The following is an 11,152-nucleotide window of genomic DNA, read 5'->3' on the forward strand; positions in this document are numbered from 1 at the left end:
TGGCAGTATTTCTCCAGTGTACACCTGACATCCAGGAATAGCCTCAGAGGCACCATAAAAGCCCAGCTAGTGTGGCAGGCAGCTGGGGTGGCTGCGAGGGTGGATGGCAGCCTCTGAGCCCGCCGAGGCAGCTCAGTTGCAAAGAAAGGAAACACTGGCCCTGCTGCTGCTTGGAGCCCACCAAAGAAACCAACGTGGTTCTAAATGCCACCGATACTATATACACTGTTTTTTTGGCTGGTTATTTTTTAGTCCTGCATATTTTCAGTCCTAGCTACCATTTCTTTCTCCTGGTACCCAAGGTGACATGAGAGCCAGTAGCCAGAAGCCTTCTCAGGCCATCTTTCTTGAGAATCCCAGCAGAAGGGAGGGCTTTGCCTCCCCCTCCAGCTTGGTGACCGACGCATTAACCTTCAGGGCATGCTGCCAGCCCCACCTGCTTACTCAGGCTTTTGACAACCAGGGAAGCTCTCATCACTGATTTGTCCTTTGAAGATGCATCCTCTTTTGCTTACTTCTCACTCTTCCCTACAACATTTGGTGTTAGAACTGAATTCAGAGGATGGAGAGGCAGTCCTGATGAGGAAATGTCATATTCTTGTATTCACATCTGACCTTTTTCCTTACAACAGATTCTGACAATTTCAAACATGAAAAATGCTCATGTGCCTGCACAACTTGCTCTGTCCCAAGAAATTCCACATTGGATTCTGAAAAAAAATGTATCTGCCCCTTCTTTTTTCTGTTTTTTAGTAAGTCTAGAGACAGCTTACCAAAAAAACACCCAGTGTGAATGTTTTGCTGGGAAACCCAGGCAGGTAGGCTCATGAGAGGTAGCCAGCATTAGAAAAAATTTGCAGTGGGGAAAACCTGGCTGGACCCAGATCCTCACTCATTATTTTGTCCTCCAGAAAAAAAAAAAAAAAAAAAAAAAAAAAAAACCCCAAGCAGACTAATTTTCCCCTAAAGGATAATAAAGTTTTCCCCTGTCTCTAAGCTGTCTTATAGCTCAGGCAGTATTGCCAGTTCCTTTCAAACCTCATAAGCAATAAGGGTTTTATTAACAATGAAGTTGCTACAACTGTTGCATTAAAAAGACAGAGTAAAAATTACATGTAGCAATGTTAAAACATGATGACTCACGTTGCAAGCTAATTTACAAAATTAGGAAACGCTACCTTTTAGTTTACCCACTGCCTTCCAGTTTTCCCCAAATCTTTTGACCCCATGTTGTAACACAGTTGCTGGTTTCTGTTCAGCAGATGTTTTTTAACCCCAGCAGCCCGATCCCATGCAAAGGACGGACACAAAAGGGAGTACATGAGGGATGCGTAAGCACATGTCCACTGTTAGGTTGCTTGATCTCACACTTAGGAAACCCCAATGAAAGACAGTTACTGGTGCACGAGAAATAAGGAGTAGTTTCAGTTTATGAAGACTGACAGAGTCAAAGTGAATCAGATCAGGACATATTCAGGTGGGATGAAGAACTGGGACAGAGGGGCTCTCCCCTCCCATTAATTGCTATCCCATGCCCTGGTGCAATGAAATACTACCACAGTGAGACATGATAGTTTCTCTCATTTTGATGTGCGGGTGCTAGGAAACTACCGAACAAATTCTTTAAAACTACACAACAACTTTGGCTCCAACCATTTCCTCTTCTCAATCCCACATACTCATAAGCATCGTGCCTATGCTTATGCTGCAAATCAGTGCACAGGTTCAGGAGTCTCCCTGCACCTGCTCTCATTACCCTCCGTTTGAAATGAATCCTGAATTGAGACTGGAGACTCGATTTCACCTCCCAGCGGGCAGAAAGTAATCATCAATAATTGATGTCAGTTGGTTTCACTTGGGGCACTGCCTCAGGCATGCAACTGAGAGTTACAGCATGCACCAAGAAAAGGAGGATTTGTATACAAAATGATTTGATAATCTGAAAAAATCCCTTAGTAAACAAAGGAAGTTTACAGATAATCGTATTAAAGATTAGAGTTGTTTTAAAACAATGCAGAATGTATTTGAGAACATCTGGGAAGAAAGATGGCAGCATTAAAAGCAAAATCTTTGCAGAATATATTTCCCCCCCCCCCAAACAGAAAACAGTAATTAATTCACTATTAAATCCTAATCCTTGTCAATTCATGTAAAATCAAAGCACTTTTTCCAATAAAGACTGTTATCAATATATTAAAATTAAATTTTTAAATGTTTTCATACAGTTTTAATATCTGATTAAATGACTGGTTATTCCACCTCTTTAATTGCTTCCATTTTATTTCAAATTTGAGAAGCAGGTTTATTTTATGTCAAAAAGTTGAGTAAGTTTATTATTAAATAAGGACAGAATAGCCTGTGGACTATGCTTTTGCTATCATATGTTTCAATGCCTTTGGTTGATGTCTTTTTATATATTTTACTCATCAGCTGGAAAATCAAGAAAATAACTCTGTTTATCTTATAAAGTTACTACTTTTCCGTCACACATTTATTGTGTTCCAAACTTTTGGTGTGGCGATTCAGATAAAAATCCCCTCAATGAAACCCATAAACTGTTCATGACTTTTCTATAATGAGTGTTGATAATTCATAATATCTGTACAGATCTTCTATTTAAACAACACATTACTGAAGCTCCTCACTGCTGTTAACTGCTTCCAGCACTAGAGGAATAAAGTTACTTCACAATTAAAAAGAACTGAACAATAATTAGATTGGTAAAAACATACTGGATCAGATTTCTATGTCTTTTACTACTGTACTTCTGCTTCATTCTTCCATAAAAAAGCTTAGATGTTAGAGATAAATTTGGAAGTAGTTCTAAGTTAAGGTCTGAAAAGAAATAAAAGAGAGAATTGTTGAAAGAAAATAGTAAGTACAGGGGTGGTTTTTTTCCCCTTTCTATGCCATTTTATTTCTTTATATAGAGAAATTAATTTTATATATACACAAATATTTGTAAAGTAAGTTCAATGGCGAGTAGAATGTTAACCAGACCCATACAAGCAGCCCTAGCAAAGAAAGGCCACAAGGGATGCTTTACTATAACCACATCATCATAGCTGTGGTGAATTGAGTGACTTCCCTGGAAGCAGGAGCCTGCAAAAGGACTCTCATGCCTACAAAGGACCCCATGGAGTCACCACTGCAGTCAAGCTATAGGGATGGTTAAGTAAGACTCAGCATGTGATACATCACCTGAAAAATAGAACATACAGGATAGCAACTGCTCCTAACACACGTGGGTGCATTCAAGTGAAGTCCCTTCTCTCCTGCATTTCAACTTAACTTGCTTAGCAGGTTTTCAGGTATACACGGCCTCACCTATATTGACACCTCAAAACAAAATATCTTCTTTATCCTCAAAATCAGTATTGCAGCTAAAATAGAACTCTTTCCTCTTTGACACTGTGAGTCAAAAAGAAATAAATCTCAGCACAAAGTTGACATTACTGTGTGAATTAAGTTGCCTTCACTAAACTTGAGACTTAACTTAAAAGATAGCTCTTGTGAAATCCATATGGTTCTGATCATATGTAGGAGGTAACATGTAAAGCTGTACCCAAAAGTTCTTGATTAAGTATCTTCCACTTCATAGCGGCACAGCACTTAGTTATGAACATTTCCTGGCTTCGCAGCTTTTCAAACTTTTCAAAATATAACTTAGGAAAGCATTACATTTCTATAGCATTTCTCTAGTCAATAGCACATATCCCTTACTGTAGAAGAAAGGACTGATAACAGTTTCATTTCACACTCCAGCAACCCAAAATTCTGCATTACCACTCACTTTAGTGTTAATTTTCCCATAGATTCTCTTTTTCTGCTTACATGGCAAGACAACTCAGGTCAAGTGCTCAGACAAGATGTGCTGCTGATTCTCCTTTTCACCACCACTGAATCACCTTCACTTTTGCTTCACTGCAAAGTTATTTTCTCTGCAAAAAGCAGGAGAGCCACAGTCAATAGATAAGTCAGCAGCTACCAGTCAAAATGGATTTCAAAGGGGGGAAAAAATGCTCCACACAACTAAACCCATAAGTATTATTTATACAGGATCATTCCAACACTGTATAAAATACATGATGACAGGTATATTTGCTGCTGTACATGCAGTGAAGCCCAATTCAGCTCGTGTCACTTCCAGCTACAGAATATAAAAGTATCTAGAGTAAACAGACATGCTGAGCTATCCCCCAGGTAACAAGAATGGAGAGTGGTTATTTTGCCAGATAAGTAGACAGATATCTCTTTTTACTGCTGATTTCAAAAAGAAATACATTTGGTGGTTGTCACTGAATTCTTATGAAGCTTTGTAATGTATACGAACAGATCTAACTTACATGCCTTTTTAAGACATTTGCATTAAATGCATGACAGATCCACAAGTAAAAAAAATACCCATACTTTTATCATAATCGAGATTAGCTTTAACATTTAAAAGGAACTAAAATAGTTAAGAAGCAAATCTAAAATCTGAAGGCATTCAGTACTGGTTTAATATTAGGCTGGAAACCCTGTGATTTTTACACCTTCAATCTTCATTAGAAGCAGCAATGACAGATTGGCAATGCACTAATTGCAAAAACAGTCCAGGAATTGACTTGTACTAATTTTTAATTAACATAAATGCAGGACAGAATTATTTTACTAATTCACTGCCTGAGCCTCCATTAGCTTCTGTCAGTAACAATACATGGATGAGAAAACCCTTCCTGAGCAAACAAGACATAAAAACAGGAAAAAGAGGCCAGACAGAAGGAAATCCTCATCAACCTGCTTCAGAAGCTTCATTGAAAAATGTTTCTTAGAAGTTAAAAAAAAAAAACAAAGTTACTACAATTCATAGTTGAGGTAGCCCAGGGGAGCACTGTGGGTTTGGATGACAGCTGTGGAGCACACATACTGTGTCGAGGGTAGTTAGAGCTCTATGATCGGAATGGGGATTACAGCAAACTCTCTGAACACGACCAGAACGATTACACAACACATTAGGATCTATGCGGTCTTGTGATGCATCGATCAGCTTTCACTTACAGCTATTTCACTCTGGTTATAAACAAATGCTAAACAATTTGATTTAAAAAAAGAGGGGGAGAAAATTATATGGGGCAGGGGAACAGAACCAATAAGAAGAGGTAAGAAGACAAAGAAGGGTGGGCTGTTGGTAAATAATGTAAAACTTGGAGGTAACAATAAGCAATCCTCTTCTGCATGACGAGGCGATAGTTTTTTCTGGTTTGTGGTTTTGTTTGTGTCTTTTTTTTTTTTTCTGTAACTTTTAACCTCCAAATGCATAGAGGCAAACTAACAGCCCACATTTAAGTATTTAATCTACTGCTGATATTCATTGCACTATCCATGAGGCACATATAGACATGAACGCCTCCAGTATCCTCCTTGAAATATGACTTGCTCTAGATATAGGCTACCCAGCTATAGGATAGACTTGGATGGTGCTGTTCTGCACAGGCCATTACTGATGGTAGTGGAAAAAAACAACTGTGTTGAAGTAAAAATGTGGTTAGCTTAAGAGCCTTGTAAGGGTTACGGGTTTTCTTACTGTTTAGTTTTTGCAAGTAGTGATGTCAATTAGAGGTATGATTTGGATGACATGGGTATACCCCTATAGGCTCTGTTCTAAGAGTATGATACAGCTCCTTTCATTTGGGGACACTGCGGTATGCAGACAAAAGCACATTCACAGTATGACAAAGTAAAATGCACCAACAAAGGTGGCTCACAGATACCAGCTAAGTTGTTGTTGTTTTTGGTTTTGTTTTTAAATTAAGGCTTTGTTCAGGAATACCAACCAAAACTTGACAGCCAGAAAAATCGCACCAGGATTCTGAGACGTTGCTTTTTATCAGAAAAAAACAAACCGCATGGGTTGGTCCCTTCAAATCAAACACAACATTCCTGTGGTAGAACACGACAGCTTGTCCAAGCACAAGACTGCTACTATGAAAAATCACTCCCCACAAACTGGTTTCAGTACACAAGTCAGCCTCCATTAGCTTTGCTTGAATTTCAATTTGCTTCTGTTGTGCCAAAAACCTCTGCTGCATTAGCTTTCTTTTTCCTATCTATGAACTCAGAAACAAGGATTAGAACCAATCTGAAGAACAAAAAAAGCCACAGGAAGGTAAGAGCTTAAAATCCTGCGTCACTGATATTCTTTGCCTTTCGGGACCAAAATTTTTGAAAATGGCACTGCATTAAGACAGGTTCTCTGTGGTGGAGAACTTGGATTCAAGTAAAAATTGCATGCAAAGAAAATAAAAATCTACACAATGAGTACAACTGCAAGAGTCATAAAAGTGACAGCATAAAAGAACACTGCCTTGAACCCAATAATAAACTGTGCTTATTTCAAATTGTTTTCTAACCAGCCAGCCCCTGGGAATGCACAGCACTGGCATCCCGACATCTTCCACTGGGCTTGTGCAACCTCTTCAGACAAGGTCATGGGAACATGCAGTGGCAGCGCGATGTTGGGGGCTCAGGAACAGAGTCTACATCACGCTCCAAAATCACTCCCACTGCAAGGAATGTATAATACAGAAGAAGGAAGCTTGTCGCTCAGTTTTCCCTACTCTGTTGAATAATAACTGACAGCTTTACACCACTCCAGGCAACCAGATCCAAAACCTGATCCCACTTTGCCTTTCTGCAGCTACTGGGTTCCTCCTTTTTGCCTAGACACATGTGGGTTCTCCATTAACATGCACTACTTTCCATTGTGCTCTATTGCTAGAAAAAGGATAAGTAAGTCATAGTTCCTTCTGCTTCATTATCTAGAACTATTTCTTACTACCATTTACAGCATTTTAAAACTGGATCAGTTCATATACTGGACATACTCCATCAAATTGCATTTTGTTCTACAAACAGGGGTTCTGCACAGCCCATCAAGCAGGGGTTAAGCATGTTACATCTCTCCAATTGAAGATAAAAACACTTCCAGTCCCCAAGTGACAGATGAGGTGCTATGCTGGACCTTGTTCTCACCAGCAAAGAGGGGGTGGTGGGGAATGTGAAGCTCCAGGGCAGCTTTGACTTTGTGACCTTTGTGCCCAGTCACTTTGACTGCAGTGACCTTGGAACAGCAAAGTTTGAGAACTTTAGGGGAATGAGGAAAGGGCACAGCAGGGTCACTACCCTTGGCTTCAGGAGAGCAGACTGGTCTCTTCAGGGATCTGCTTGCTTGAGCATTGTAGGATAATGCCCTGGAGGGAAGAGGGACCCAAAAAACCTTATTAATATTCAACGATCACCTCCTCCAAGCTCCTCCAAAATGGGACTTTGAGCAACCTGGTCTAGGGGAAGGTGCCCCTGCCCAGGGCATGGGAGTTGGAATTAAATGATCTGTAAGATCATTTCCTACTCAAACCATTCGATGATGATTCAATGAGTCCTCTCTGTGGAATTAAGAAAGAACAAACAGGCAAAATGCAACATCTATCACTCTATCCCAAAGTAAACCAACTCTTCCTGGGCAAAAACTGACTTCTGTATAACATTGATCTGACTCATTTATAATCTAATAATTACTTTCTTACCTAATTTGGTCTGGTTTATTATGATAACAGCAAGAAAATTCTAGACATTCTTAATGACATTCCACAACCCCAGAGCAACATCTACTTGCTTACTTGGAAAGAAAAAAAAGAGACTGAAAATATTAAGCTATGCTACCCCAAGTTTCCATTTCTAAAATAAAAGTAGTTCCCACTATTAGGGTGGGAAAATTGCAGAAATGCGAGACAACTTGAAATCTTGCACTTTCACAAATTACCTGACTTTGTATCAAATGACTGCATTCTTCAGATTTTGTGTTCACCATCTAATGCACAGCTCAGCATGACATTCCCCCCTGTTTCAGCCCACAACAGACACCAGCTGAAACAAGCATCTACAAGAACATAAAGGATTGACATCTCTGATATCACCAAAGTACTTCACAAATGAAAGAGATGCCTGTAGCACTGCAAAGCACATTGCAAGGATGAAGTCAGCTCGGATACAGCAGTGCTACACCACGTAATGCAGCGGCAGGGCTGGAGGCACCTCCACACATGCTGTCGTATAAACCAGTCCCCAGTTCAGAAGCAGAAGTCAGCTACCATCATTATCTCATGCAGAATACAGAGCAATCAGTATGAAAACACATGACAGGTTTATCCCATGAACTTTGTGAACATAAATCCTGACCCTGAAAACATTTACATGCTGGCTTAACATTAAGCCTAAGAACAGACTCACTAATTCCAAAAGAAATACTTGGATGTTTAAAATTAAACATATGTAAACACAAACATCTACAGAATTGGGACCAAGAAAACCAAAAAGCATAAACCACAACATTATTACTCTTTATTGCTCTGTAGACAGAATGACCCAACAATTACATAACTTAATACCGATATTTAAAAGCATTTTCATCCTCAAAAGGCACTACAATTTCTAAACAACAAACTCCACTGACCTAATAAAGCACTTAAGCAGCATGCAATTCAATGGGGTCACGTTAAAATGCTTCTGCATAGCAAATCAACAAAGAATTTTCAAATATCACAGACAAGCCACTGCTGCATCAACTAAGCAACCAGCTTCCTCTGATGCCTTTTACACCACAGAGCATTTTAACACTGAATGAATGCTGTTTTCTTATTAGTTACAGTTCTTGATGTCTAACAGCTCCTTAAACAAGCAGCATCTTGCTGATCTGAGGCAATAATTAATACTAATTCAATGTCTAGTACACATCATATCTTTACACATTTCATCTTGATATTGTTCACACAACTTCTTCACAGCTGCTTTCAACTCTATTACATTTTTTAAGAGTACAAAAAAATGGGATAAAAGAAAAGGGGGTTATTTTGGAGTATTTTCAAGTATAGTTTTAACTGGTAACTAACACACTTCTGCTGTTTTTTAATGATATAGGTCCATAAATATATACCACAATTGAGAGTGACAGGCTGTTCAGTACATGTAAAGCCTTACAAAAAGAAAAGTTTCACTGAGGTGGTCAGCATTTCCAAGAAAGAAGACTCCAAGCAAATGCCAAAGCTTGCAATGTCAAAGCCAACATTTTTGGCATGACAGCTTTTAGTAAGCTTATTTTTTAGCCTGTCCCAAGAGAACAGTACTTTTCCACTTAATCATCAGCTTATATTCCTCTTGCAAAGTTCTGCCCCTAAATATTTGTTTGTTTGTTTTTAATACAGAAAATTTGAGTCCAGTGTTAGAAAGTCATACTGTATTTGCAAATCCCAGACCTGAGTCGAAGGTCCTGGGTTCTCTCTTGTTGAAGTCACTAGGTGAAGTTAAGGGTCAATATGGTTAGAAATTCAGTACTTAAACTCTCATTTTAAAATTATGCTGCCTTTTTTTATTTTCTCCAATATCCACAGATTTTAGAATATAACAGTACAAGCATTTTAAAACATAATATTAAAAACTTTATTAAAAAAAAAAAAGAAATCTACTTGGGCACAATGGTGTTCTTTGCAGCCTGCTGAATTTGGAGTAAATAATTTTATGTTGTACTGTGTTCAGAAAAGAGGATTCCTTACTCAGTGAGCTGATCATTACGCAAAAAAAAAAAAAAAAAAGAGTAATTATAAAAGACTCTCTTAATGGTTCTAGCAAGTAAATTGATATAACTTATTTCCATTTTGAGGAAACTTGTTTTAATAAAGTCAGGGTAGCATATGGTATTAACATGTTTATTTTCCAAGTGGTAGGGACACTAACCAAAACCATCTGATGCTTCTTCCTAAGCCTCCTTGATCTGCTGCTGGATTGCAGCTTACAATAAAGCACTGCGAAGCCAGACAGAATTGGGTAGAGGAATAAAAAAATCAGTAATTCAAAGTGTTTATTTAATGAGAGTCTAGCTCAGAACAGTTTCTCTTTTGAACAGATGCTCGAAAGCATTTATGATTTGAAATTTACTTCCAGAGACTATCAAACGTAGCCCAAAGCTAATCCCTAACAGACATATTTTTTTAACTTCGCAGTCACAGACAAAAAACAAACCCCAATATCATGTAATTAAAAGAGGAATTAAAGGAAGCTCGGAGGTACTTAACAGTGGATTTCTACAGAAGTAAACAATCAGCACTATGCATTAGGAACACGGTAACAAAAGTCACCAGGGGCTGCCAGATCCGCCACTACCACAGCTCCAGCAACTGTTTTCTCAATTACTTGGCCAAGTACTAGTGTTCCGTCAAAAGCAGAGATAATTTTCAAGTATGCCCTGTTAAAGCATAGAAGACACGAGGTTTAAAGTTTCCTAACCACGTTTTCAGCAATAGGAGCTAACAAATGAGGGAGAAAAACGGGGAGTGTGGGTCAGAGCATCGAGGGCTGGAGTCGACGTTTGGAAATAGCTGCCAACCACACGGGCTCCAGCGGCATTTCGCAGTCAGCCCCGAGTTCCTCTGGCGCAGCTGTAAAACACACAACCTGAAACCCGCTCCTGCAGCAGGGGTTCGCTCGCAGCTGTTCCTCTGCCTCCCCCGCACGCAGTAATCTGACTCCTTTCCAGGCAGCAGCTTCTTTAACTGAGCCACGAGAGAGAGCAGCATCGGTGTATCGGGGGTCCCCAGAACCAGGTGCTTCCCGGGCGCGTCGCCAGCCCCCGAGCCCCCCGCTCAGCCTCGCAAAGGGGCAGCGCCGCCGGGCTGAGCCCCGCCGCCGAAGCGGGGGCTCCGGGGCGGGGACGCTGCTCCCGAGCTCCCACCTCAACCCCGCACGCCGGCCCCGGGCCCCAGCCCCTCTCCCGGACTTGTTGCCCCCTCAGAGCGGCTCAGCCCGGCCGCGCCGCCCCCGCGGGGACCCCCAGCGCCGCCGCCGCCGCGGAGGTGGCTGAGCGGGGCTGAGCCGCCCGGCGCCGCGGCGGGGCAGGGAAGTTACTCACCGCCGCCGGCTCCGCGCCGCGCTCTCCTCCTCAGCCGCGCCAGCCCCGCCTTACGGGAAGCAAACTCCGGGCAGCAGCACTTGCGGAGCGTGTCTCCGCCGGGCCGGGCCGAGCCGGGCCAATGCTCCCGCCTCCGCCCCCCGCCGCGGGCAGCGGCGCGGCCCAAGTGACAGCGGCGCTCCGCCAGTCCGGCCGCGGCCCGGGGCGCGGGGC

At 41.2% G+C, this 11,152-nt stretch overlaps 1 protein-coding gene across 2 annotated transcripts in view; it reads right to left on the reverse strand.

Moving 5' to 3' along the window:
- Nucleotides 1–11,099, reverse strand: part of LNX2 (ligand of numb-protein X 2) — a 56,034-nt gene extending 44,935 nt beyond the window's left edge. Inside the window, exon 1 of one of the 2 annotated variants that reach the window (XM_050333277.1) lies at nucleotides 10,940–11,099. The gene's annotated coding sequence lies outside the window, so the exon portion shown is untranslated. Of the gene's footprint in view, nucleotides 1–3,834; nucleotides 3,895–10,939 lie in introns of those variants that run through there. The other variant, XM_050333280.1, reaches the window with a different exon arrangement.
- Nucleotides 11,100–11,152: the final 53 nt, after the last annotated feature.

Source organism: Myiozetetes cayanensis, unplaced genomic scaffold (assembly GCF_022539395.1).
Source record: "Myiozetetes cayanensis isolate MyiCay16 unplaced genomic scaffold, myiCay2020 scf5-8, whole genome shotgun sequence".
Lineage (NCBI taxonomy): Eukaryota > Metazoa > Chordata > Aves > Passeriformes > Tyrannidae > Myiozetetes > Myiozetetes cayanensis.